A 12,029-nucleotide genomic window follows, 5' to 3' on the forward strand; every position below is an offset into this window, starting at 1 on the left:
GACAGAAATTGAGATAATTTAGAAGACTTCAGGAAAGGTTGTTCTGACTTGGACAAAAGCAGAGTTCAGGATAGTTCAGCACAGCATGGAGAGGGCTCTGGGCAAGAGAGCAGGCAACTCTTGGCTACAGTACAGATTACCAGATGAAGCCCATTGGTCCTGGCTAAGCAGGCTACTGGTGCAGCAAGCCAGTTGTGAGACCCCGCCAGTCCCAGTAACAGGGTAAATTGCCAGCGAGAGAATCACCCACAGGACAAGCACTACTAGGCCAAGCCATCTCAGTACAAGGAGCAAGCCTAGAGAAGGGAGGAATCCACAAGCCACAGAGGCCTCAGAGCAGAAAACCAGTGACCAGGCCCCTGTGAGATTTAAAATTGGATATTAGACCATAAATCTCCCCTACTTAACCTTTCCCTTAATTTATCTCCCAGACTAGTAAATGGAAGAAGCTTTTGGTTTTCTAGATAGACCTTTTATTGTTATGGTAGTCACAAGGTGATGTTGATTAGAAGGATATGAAAGTAGAAAAACACAATACAAATCGTCTTAAGTCTAAGCTTAGTCTATATTCCTTATAAAAACTCACCAAAACCGAAGGCCACCTTTGGAGAGAGAGAGAGACGTCTGTGCAGCGCAGTCAGGAGACGAGCAGAGCAGGAAAAAAGCCCCACTTCCGTTCTATCCTTGTCTTTTAAGCTCGCATGCCGGAAGTCGAGTGCGTAGCAGGCAGTCTGACGTGTGCAGCAGGCGGACTGTTGGTCTCCTCCCCAAAAGGGTGGTCCTTCAAAAACTGGCGTCTTTCAGTTATCCTAACCGACTGTTAAAAAACTTTCATATTTTTTTACACCCCTATCCCCAGCACAAGAAGCTTGCAACAGTAGCCCCTGTGCCCCAGGAGCAGACCTCAATTTTAAAAGTAAAAAAAAAAAATAGGCTACAGTATGAGTAAGACACAAAAAAGAGCCCTTACCATTGAGAGTTTCTATAGTTACAGGGAAGACAAAAACACAACCTCAGATGAGGACAATACTCTCAAAATGCATATATGTGAAGTTTCAAGGGTGAAAATGAATTGGTCTCAAGACCAACAAGCCTTCTTGGAATAGCTCAAAAAGGATTTTAAAAATAAAATAAGATAGGTAGAAGTAAAAATGGTAAAAGAAATGAGAGTTATGCCAGAACATTATGATCAAAGAGTCAACAGCTTGGAAAAGGAAGCACAAAAATTAACTGAAGAAAACAATTCCTTAAAAATACAATTGGAGGAGGGCGGAGTCAAGATGGCGGAGAGGAAGCAGCAAGCTGCCTGAGCTCTCCTTCTGTTCCCTCAAAATGAACATTAAATCAAGCCTCTGGACGGATTCTGAAACTACAGAACCTGCAAAGAGACAGAGAGACACAGTCCTCCAACCAGAGATAATTTAGAAGACTTCAGGAAAAGGTCGGTCTGACTCGAGCAAAAGGGAGGCCCAGCGCAGGGCAGCAACCCAGCGCCGAGGGGGTTGGGGCAAGTCAGCAGGAGCTGCGGGCCACAGCCTTACAACTGAGGCTCCCGGAACCTGGTTCAAAAATCTGGTGGCCAAGAAGGACAGTGGAAAAACCTACCTGCACCGGCCGGGAGGGAGACGAACGGGTCAGGCCGGGGTCTGGCGCCTGGCTGGCCGAGCGCAATCAGACAGGAAGTGCAGGGCGGGGATCTCCACACACCATAAAGGCCTCAGAGTAAAAGCTCGGCCACACAGCACCTATACCCCGGCACAAGAAGCCCAAAACAGGGACCCTGGTGCCCCTAGAGCAGACCTCAACTTAAAGAATAAATAAATAAGCTGCAATAATGAGTAAGAAGCAAAAAAGAGCCCTCTCCATTGAGAGCTTCTGTATCAATAGGGAAGAAGCCAACACAAACTCAGATGAGGACAATAGCCTCAAATTGGCTACATCTGAAGCCTCACAAGGGAAGGTGAAATGGTCGCAAGAACAAAAAGCCTTCCTGGAAGAGCTCAAAAAGGATTTTAAAAATCAATTGCAAGAGGTAGAAGAAAAAATGGGGAGAGAAATGAAAGCAAAACAAGAAAACTATGAAAAAAGAATCAGCAGCTTGGAAAAGGAAGCTAAAGAAAACAAAGCCTTAGAAAATTCATTTGGCCAAATGGAAAAAAAGCTGCATAATCTCATTGAAGAAAACAATACCTTAAAAAATTCACTTAGCCAAATGGAAAAAAAGGTGCATAATCTCACTGAAGAAAACAATGCCTTAAAAATTAAAGTGGGACAGTTGGAAGATAAGGAATCCATGAGACACCAGGAATCAGTCAAGCAGAATAAAAAAAATGAAAAAATAGAAGAAAATGTGAAATACCTCATCGGAAAGACAACTGATCTGGAAAACAGATTGAGGAGAGACAATTTGAGAATCATTGGACTGCCTGAAAGCCATGACCAGAAAAAGAATCTAGACACCATATTCCAGGAAATTATTGAGGAGAACTGCCCTGATATCATAGAATCAGAGGATAAAATCATCATTGAAAGAATCCACCGATCACCTCCTGAAAGAGACCCCAAAAGGAAAACTCCAAGGAATATTGTAGCCAAATTCCAGAATTATCAGGTGAAGGAGAAAATACTCCAAGCAGCCAGAAAGAAGCAATTTAAATATCATGGAGCCACAATCAGGATTGCTCAGGACCTGGCAGCTTCAACATTAAAGGACCACAAGGCTTGGAATATGATATTCCGGAAGGCAAAGGAGCTTGGATTGCAGCCAAGAATCTATTACCCAGCAAAAATGTGCATTTTCTTTCAGGGGAAAAGATGGACATTTAATGACATTGGGGACTTTCAATCTTTCCTGGTGAAAAGACCAGAACTGAATAGAAAATTTGATCTCAACATACAAGACTCAAGAGAAGTTTAAAAAGGTAAACAGAGGGGAAAAAAAAAAGTTACCCTATTAGGTTAAACTGTTTATATCCCTACACAGGAAGATAATACTCATAACTCTTAAGAACTGTAAATGTATTTGGGCAGAGAGAAGGACTTTATATAGAGGGTATAAATATAAATTGTCTTTGATGTGATGATACAAAAGAATTAAGGGGTTAAAAAGGGAGTCTATGGGGAGGAGAGGAAAGGGGAGGTGGAATGGGATGAATTATATCATATGAAGAGGTGGAAAAAAACCTATTACAATAGAGGGAAAGAAAGGAGGGGGAACATTGTTTCAACCCTATTCTCATTAGATTCGACTCAAAGAGGGAATAACATATACGTTCATTGGGATAAAGAAACTTAACTCATTCTTTAGGGAAACAAAAGGGGAAGGGAAAGGGGGGGACTGATAGAAGGGAGGACAAAAGCAAGGGAGAAAAGGGTAAAGAAAAGAGAGGGGGGTGATAAAAAGGGAGGGCAGATCGGGGGAGGCAGGGGTAAGAAGTAAAACGTCAGTGAGGAGGAATAGGGTGAAAGAAGGGGGGGAAAGTACAAAGGGGGTAAATAGAATGGAGGGGAATAGACAGTCAATAATAATAACTGTGAATGTGAATGGGATGAACTCTGCTATAAAACAGAAGCGAATTGCAGAGTGGATTAAAAACCAGAACCCTACAATATGCTGTTTACAAGAAACACATTTGAAGCAGAGAGATACACACAGAGTAAAGGTAAAAGGCTGGAGCAGAATATATTATGCCTCAGCTAAAGTAAAAAAGGCAGGGGTAGCAATCCTTATCTCAGACAAAGTGCAGGCAAAAATAGATCTCATTAAAAGAGATAAGGAAGGAAATTACATCTTACTTAAAGGTACTATAGATAATGAAGTAATATCAATATTAAATATGTATGTGCCAAGTGGTATAGCATCCAAGTTCTTAGAGGAGAAGTTAAATGAGTTACAAGAGGAATTAGACAGTAATACTATACTAGTGGAGGATCTGAATCTCCCCCTCTCAGAATTAGATAAATCTAGCCAAATATTAAATAAGAAAGAAGTGAAAGAGGTGAATAGATTACTAGAAAAGTTAGACATGATAGATGTCTGGAGAAAATTGAATGGGGATAGAAAGGAATATACCTTTTTCTCAGCAGTACATGGCACATTTTCAAAAATTGACCATGTATTAGGGCACAAAAACATCATAGTCAAATGTAGAAAGGCAGAAATAGTAAATGCATCCTTCTCAGATCATGATGCAATAAAAATTACATGTAAGAAAGAGCCAGGGAAAAGTAGAATGAAAATCAATTGGAAACTAAATAATTTCATTCTAAAGAATGAATGGGCCAAACAAGAAATCATAGAAACAATCAATAACTTTATCCAAGAGAATGACAATCATGAGACAACATACCAAAATCTATGGGATGCAGCCAAAGCAGTGCTTAGGGGAAAATTTATAGCTCTAAATGCTTACATGAATAAGAAAGAGAAAGAGGAGATTAATAAATTGGGCATGCAACTTAAAAAGCTAGAAAAAGAACAAATTAGAAATCCCCAATTAGACACTAAATTAGAGATCCTGAAAATTAAAGGACAAATTAAGAAGATTGAAACCAAAAAAACTATAGAATTAATCAATAAAACTAAGAGCTGGTTTTATGAAAAAGCCAATAAAATAGATAAAATATTGGTTAATTTGATTAAAAAAAGAAAGAAGAAAACCAAATTACCAGTATCAAAAATGAAAAGGGTGATGTTACCACCAATGAATGAAGTGGAAATTAAGTCAATAATCAGGAATTATTTTGCCCAACTGTATGCCAATAAATTTGACAATCTAAATGAAATGGATGAATATTTACAAAAATACAAACTGCCCAGGTTAACTGAAGAGGAAATAAAATCCTTAAATAAACCCATATTAGAAAAAGAAATTGAACAAGCTATTAATGAACTCCCTAAGAAAAAATCCCCAGGGCCAGATGGGTTTACGGGTGAATTTTACCAAACATTTAAAGAACAATTAATTCCAATAATTTTCCAGTTATTTGGAAAAATAGGTGAAGAAGGAGTTCTACCAAATTCGTTTTATGACACAAATATGGTGGTGATACCAAAACCAGGGAAAGCAAAAACAGAGAAAGAAAATTATAGACCAATTTCCCTAATGAATATTGATGCTAAAATCTTAAATAAGATATTAGCAAGGAGATTACAGCAAGTGATCACCAGGATAATACACTATGACCAGGTGGGATTTATACCAGGAATGCAGGGCTGGTTCAACATTAGGAAAACTATTAACATAATCAACCACATCAATAAGAAAACCAACCAAAATCATATGATTATCTCAATAGATGCAGAGAAAGCTTTTGACAAAGTACAGCACCCATTCCTAATAAAAACACTAGAGAGTTTAGGAATAGGGAGAGCTTTCCTTAGAATAATAAACAGTATCTACCTAAAGCCATCAGCAAGTATTATATGCAATGGAGATAAATTAGAGGCTTTCCCAATAAGATCAGGGATGAAACAGGGTTGTCCATTATCACCCCTATTATTTAATATTGTCCTAGAAATGTTAGCTTTAGCAATCAGAGAAGAGAAGGGAATTAAAGGAATTAGAATAGGCAAGGAGGAAACAAAACTATCACTCTTTGCAGATGATATTATGGTATACTTAAGGAATCCTCGAGAAGCAAGTCAAAAATTACTTGAAACAATTAACAACTTTAGCAAAGTAGCAGGATATAAAATAAATCCACATAAATCATCAGCATTTCTATACATGACCAACAAAGTCCAGCAGCAAGAGATAGAAAGAGAAATTCCATTTAAAGTAACGGTAGATAATATAAAATACTTGGGAGTCTACTTGCCAAGACAAACCCAGGAACTCTATGAACACAACTACCAAACACTCTTCACACAAATCAAATCAGATCTAAATAATTGGAAAGATATCAATTGCTCATGGATAGGCAGAGCTAATATAGTAAAAATGACAATACTGCCTAAATTAATTTACTTATTCAGTGCCATACCAATCAGACTACCTAAAAATTATTTTATACAGCTAGAAAAAATAATAACAAAATTCATCTGGAAAAACAAAAAATCAAGAATATCCAGGGAAATAATGAAAAAAAATTCACAGGAAGGTGGGTTAGCGGTACCAAACCTGGAGCTTTACTAGAAAGCGGCAGTCATCAAAACTATCTGGTACTGGCTAAAAAATAGATTGGTAGATCAATGGAATAGGCTAGGCTCAGGAAATGCAGTAGTAAATGACACTAGTAATGTAGTGTTTGATAAACCCAAAGACTCCAGCTTCTGGGATAGGAACTCAGTATTTGACAAAAACTGCTGGGAAAACTGGAAGATAGTATGGCAGAAATTAGGCATAGACCAACATCTTACACCTTATACTAAAATAAGGTCAAAATGGATACATGATTTAGACATAAGAGGTGATACCATAGGTAAATTAGGAGAGAAAGGAATAGTGTACCTATCAGATCTTTTGAAAGGAGAACAGTTTTTGACCAAACAAGAGATAGAGTATATTATAAAATGCAAAATGGATGATTTTGATTATATTAAATTAAAAAATTTTTGTACAAACAGAAGCAATGCATCCAAAATTGGAAGGGAGGCAGAAAACTGGGAAACAATTTTTGAGGCCAGTGCTTCTGATAAAGGCCTCATCTCTAAAATATATAGGGAATTAAATCAAATTTATAAGAATCCAAGTCATTCCCCAATTGAGAAATGGTCAAAGGATATGAACAGGCAGTTTTCTGATGAAGAAACCAAAGCTATCTATTCCCATATGAAAAAATGCTCTAAATCTCTAATGATTAGAGAGATGCAAATTAAAACAACTCTGAGGTACCACCTGACACCTATCAGATTGGCTAAAATGACAAAAAAGGAAGATAATAAATGTTGGAGAGGCTGTGGAAAAATTGGAACACTAATCCATTGTTGGTGGAGCTGTGAGCTGATCCAACCATTCTGGAGAGCAATTTGGAATTATGCCCAAAGGGCGATAAAGCTGTGCATACCCTTTGACCCAGCAATTCCACTTTTAGGTCTTTTGCCCAAAGAAATCATGGAAGGGGGAAAGGGACCCACATGTACAAAAATATTTATAGCTGCTCTTTACGTGGTAGTAAGGAATTGGAAGTTGAGGGGGTGCCCATCAATTGGGGAATGGCTGGACAAGTTGTGGTATATTAATACAATGGAATACTATTGTACTGTAAGAAATGATGAGCAGGAAGAGTTCAGAGAAACCTGGAGGGTCTTACGTGAGCTGATGATGAGTGAGATGAGCAGAACCAGAAGAACATTGTACACAGTACCATCAACATTGAGTGTTGATCTACTGTGATGGACTATATTCTTCTCACCAATGCAATGGTACAGAAGAGTTCCAGGGAACTCATGATAGAAGAGGATCTCCAAATCCAAGAAAAAAAAAGAAAGAAAGAACTGTGGAGTATAGATGCTGATTGAACCATATTATTTCTTTTTGTTGTTTTTTTTTTCTATTTTGAGGTTTTGCATCACTGCTCTGATTTTTTTCTCTTGTAACAGGATTAATGCAGAAATAGGATTAATGTTATTATGTGTATATATATATATATGTGTGTGTGTGTGTATATATCTATATCTATATGTATATGTATAGTGATATATGGACATAACCTATAACAGATTACCTGCTGTCTAGGGGAGGGGGGAGGGAGGGGAGGGAGGGAGAAAAATCTGAAATTGTAAAACTTGTATAAACAAAAGTTGAGAACTATCTTTACATGTAACGGAAAAAATAAAATACCTTATACATGGTAGGAAGAAAATATCCTGCTTCTCATCACAAAGTTTTAAAAATGGATGTTAAAAATTGTTTTTACATGTAATTGGAGAAAAATAAAATTCTAAATAAACAAAAACAAAATACAATTGGCCAAATGGGGAAAAATCCACAGAAGAAATCAACTCCTTCAAAAGTAAAATTGACCAAATGGAAAAGGTGGTGGGAAAGCTTACAGGTGAAAAGAATGTCTTAAAATTTGAATTGGGAAGATGGAAGCTAATGACTATGTAAGACACCAAGTATCAGCCAAACAGAATTTAAAAAAAAATGGAAGCATATATGAAATACCACATCAGAAAGACAACTGATCTAGAAAATAGATAAAGGAGATATAATTTAAGAATTATTGGACTATCTGAAAGCCATGATCAAAAAAAAAGAATATAGGCACAATATTCTAGCAAATTATCAAGAGAAACTGCCCTGATATTGTAGAATCAGAGTATAAAATACTCATTGAAACAATACACCAATCACCTTCTGAAAGAGACTTCTGAAAGGAAAACTGCAAGGATTACTGTAGCCAAACTCCAAAATTATGAGCTAAAGGAGAAAATACTCCAAGCATCCAGAAACAAACAATTTAAATATCATGGAGCCACAGTCAGGATTACACAGGACCTGGCAAGTTCAACATTAAAGGATCAGAAAGCTAGGACTATGATATTCTGGAAAGCAAAGGAGCTTGGATTGCAACCAAGAATCAACTACCCAACAAAACTGATCATTCTCTTTCAGGGGAAATGATGAACATTCAGTGAAATAAGGGACTTTCAAGGTTTCCTGATGAAAAGACCAGAACTGAACAGAAAATCTGATCTTCAAATACAAGATTTAAGAGATGTATAAAAAGGTAAACAGGAAAATAAAGTTATTCAATAAAGTTAAACTGCTTATATCCCTACAGGGGAAGATACTATTTATAAGTCCTGAGAACTTTTGGGCAGATAGAAGGAGTATACATAGAGAGTAGAGGTATAAATTGACTTTGATGTTATTATATAAGGAAAATTAAGGGGTGAAAAAAAGAATTATATGGTGAGAAGTGGAAAGGGGAGGTAGAATGGGATTAATTACATCATATGAAGAGGCACAAAAAAATCCTATTACAATAGAGGGAAAGAAGGGAGGGGTGAGCATTATTTCAACCTTACTCTCATCAGATTTGGTTCAAAGAATGAATAACGTATACACTCATTTGGATAAAGAAATTTAGCTTACCCTTCAGGAAAGTAAAGGGCAAGGGGGAAAGGGGGGTACTGATAGAAAGGAAGGCAAAAGCAGAGGAGGAAAGGTGAAAAAAGGGAGAGAGGCTGATAAAAGGGAGGGAAAATTGAGGAATGCAGTGGTGAGAAGCAAAATGCTGGTGAGGAGAATAGGGTGAAGGATGAAAAAAAAAAAGTACAAAGGGAAAAATAGGATGGAGGGAAATAACCAGTTAATAACCATAACTGTGAATGTGAATGGGAGGAATTCTCCCATAAAATGGAATTGAATAGCAGAGTGGATTAAAACCTAGAATACTACAATATTTTTTACAAGAAATATATTTTAAGCAGAGAGAGACATACAGAGCAAAGGCAATAGAATGGAGAATATATTATGCTTCAGCTGAAGTGAAAAAAACAAACAAACAAGGGTAGCAATTCTTGTCTTGTACAAGGTAAAAGCAAAAATAGATCTAATTAAGAGAGATAAGGAAGGAAGCTATATCTTGCTAAAAGGTACAATAGATACCGAAGAAATATCAATATAAATATATATGTACTAAGTGGTATAGCATCCAAATTCTTAGAGGAGAATTTAAATGAGTTACAACAGGAAATAGCAACATTATACTTTTGGAGAATCTTAAGCTTCCCTTCTCAGAACTAGATAAATCTAACCACAAAATAAATAAGAAATAAGTTAAAGAGGTGAATAGGACTTTAGAAAAGGTAGATATGATAGACCTCTGGAGAAAACTGATTGGGGATAGAAAGGAATATACCCTTTTCTCAGTGGCTCATAGTGCATACACAAAATTGACTATATATTAGGCCATAAAAACCTAACAGTCAAATATAGAAAGGCAAAAATAGTACATTAATTATTTTCAGATCATGATGCATGTAATAAAGAGCCATGGAAATATAGGCTGAAAATTAATTGGAAACTAAATACACTCATCCTAAAGAAACAGTGGGTCAAACAACAAATAATAGAAACAATCAATAACTTTATCCAAGAGAATGACAATGATGAAACAACATACCAAAACATATGGGATGCAGCCAAAGCAGTTCTAAGGGCCTAAAATTCTAGCTATGATGTCTAAAATCTAATGAGTGGTCACCTTAAATTATAAGCTTTAGCAAGAGTTTTGACTTTTAAATATTTATTAAATTGCAATCAGAATTTAGTGAGGAGAGAGAGGTAAAAATCTAACTCTCTAAGAGCCCCAAGCATCTGTCCTGTCATATTGAGGTGAGGAACTCAGGAGGCTAAAGCTTCAGCTGCTACTCCCAGAACCTCTTGTGAAACAGGAAAAAGGCTGTCCACACACACACACACACACACACACACACACACACACACAGCTCCAAGCTAATTGGCTGGTAACACTGATTGACAGGACCCAAGACCAAATATCACTTCATAACACCAAACTGACCTTTGAAACCCCAGAAAGTGTCACTTCTCAACGCTAAAGTCACATAGTTTCTTCTCATGGCCAGATATCACAATCTCCCAGCAGGGGATTTCATTCCAATTCTCACACAGTTTTAAGTGTAAATTTTATATGTAGAAATGCTTACATGAATAAAATGGGAAAGGAGGAGAAGAATGAATTGGGCATTCAACTAAAAAAGCTTAAAAAAATTAAAAAATCCCTACTTATATACTAAATTAGAAATTAAATACAATATATATTATGAAATATATATATATAGAGAGAGAAAGAAAGCATTTGTTTGTAATAATCAGAAATATTTGTCAAAAACATTTGATTTTCAGATCAACAAAATCAAGATATTTTCATATATTGTTTCTAATTACATGTTTACATACTTATAAAACATCAATATAGTGTCATGCATGTTGAGTGTTTGTATGCTCTCTAAGAGTAGCATTGAGATATAATTAAGAAATTAAAGGTACACATCCTGGCAAAAGGGAAGCAGAATTATCCCTATCTGTAGATGATATAGCAGTTTACTTTGAAAACCCAAGTGAATCACTAAAGAAACTAAAACAATAGTTTCAATAAACTAGAATATAAAACAATCCAAAAACTTAGCAATTCAACAATATTAAAAGAAAAACATGAAAATAGGGGGCAGAGCCAAGATGGCATAGGAAAGGCAGTGACTTCCTGGATCTCTCCACATGATCACTCTAAATACCTTTAAATAATGCCATAAGACATTCCTGGAATAGCAGAATCCACAAAACGATGGAATGAGATCATTTTTCAGCCAAAGATGGTTTAGAAGTGCAGCAGGAAAGTTCTATCATACCAGGGTGAGAATGTAGCACAGATCGTGGCTATGCTTACAGAGATCCAGCTCCAGGCAATTTGCACCAGAGAAACAAGCCTCCATAGCCTCAGAATTAGCTGCAATGGTGGCTACTTCTGGAAATCAGCTCATGGACCAGTGAGGGGGGCAAGTGGTTGATCAGGGGGAAACTCTAGTGGTGTCTGCTGGCACTGAAGTGGAAATCTGTTGTGTTGCCCAGGTTCAGGAACCAGGAAGAAGTCTTGAGTGGAAGCCCAGGAAAGCCAAGGGAAGAGAGTGGCTCCTGCTGCTGGCAGAATCACTTAATTTCTGCAACAGCCTTGATATTTTCATCAATAGTACTTGAATAGCAGTAATAGTAATAAGAGAGAGAATGACAAGAAACAATTTAGTGTAGGGTCAAGACTATTAGATTTGTAGTCTTGGGTCCAATGTCCTCTAAGGTTCAGAGAATTTAGAGATTAAACTAATCTTCTAAATCATAAATACCATGGTGTAAGCTAAAAAGCAGTCACACTGTAGTCAAAGTACCTGAGTTCAAATCCTCTCTAATGTTTAGCTGTCTGTCTTTTGATGGGTCATTTAACCTCCCTAGGCCTCAGTTTTCTCATTTCTAAAATCAAGTGTCATGGGAGAATAAAGAGCTTCTGTTTTCCTTCTAGCTCTAAGTCTTTGCTTCTTTGACTGTGTAATCCTTCCGTTTACA

This window comes from Dromiciops gliroides, chromosome 3 (assembly GCF_019393635.1).
Source record: "Dromiciops gliroides isolate mDroGli1 chromosome 3, mDroGli1.pri, whole genome shotgun sequence".
Classification (NCBI taxonomy): domain Eukaryota; kingdom Metazoa; phylum Chordata; class Mammalia; order Microbiotheria; family Microbiotheriidae; genus Dromiciops; species Dromiciops gliroides.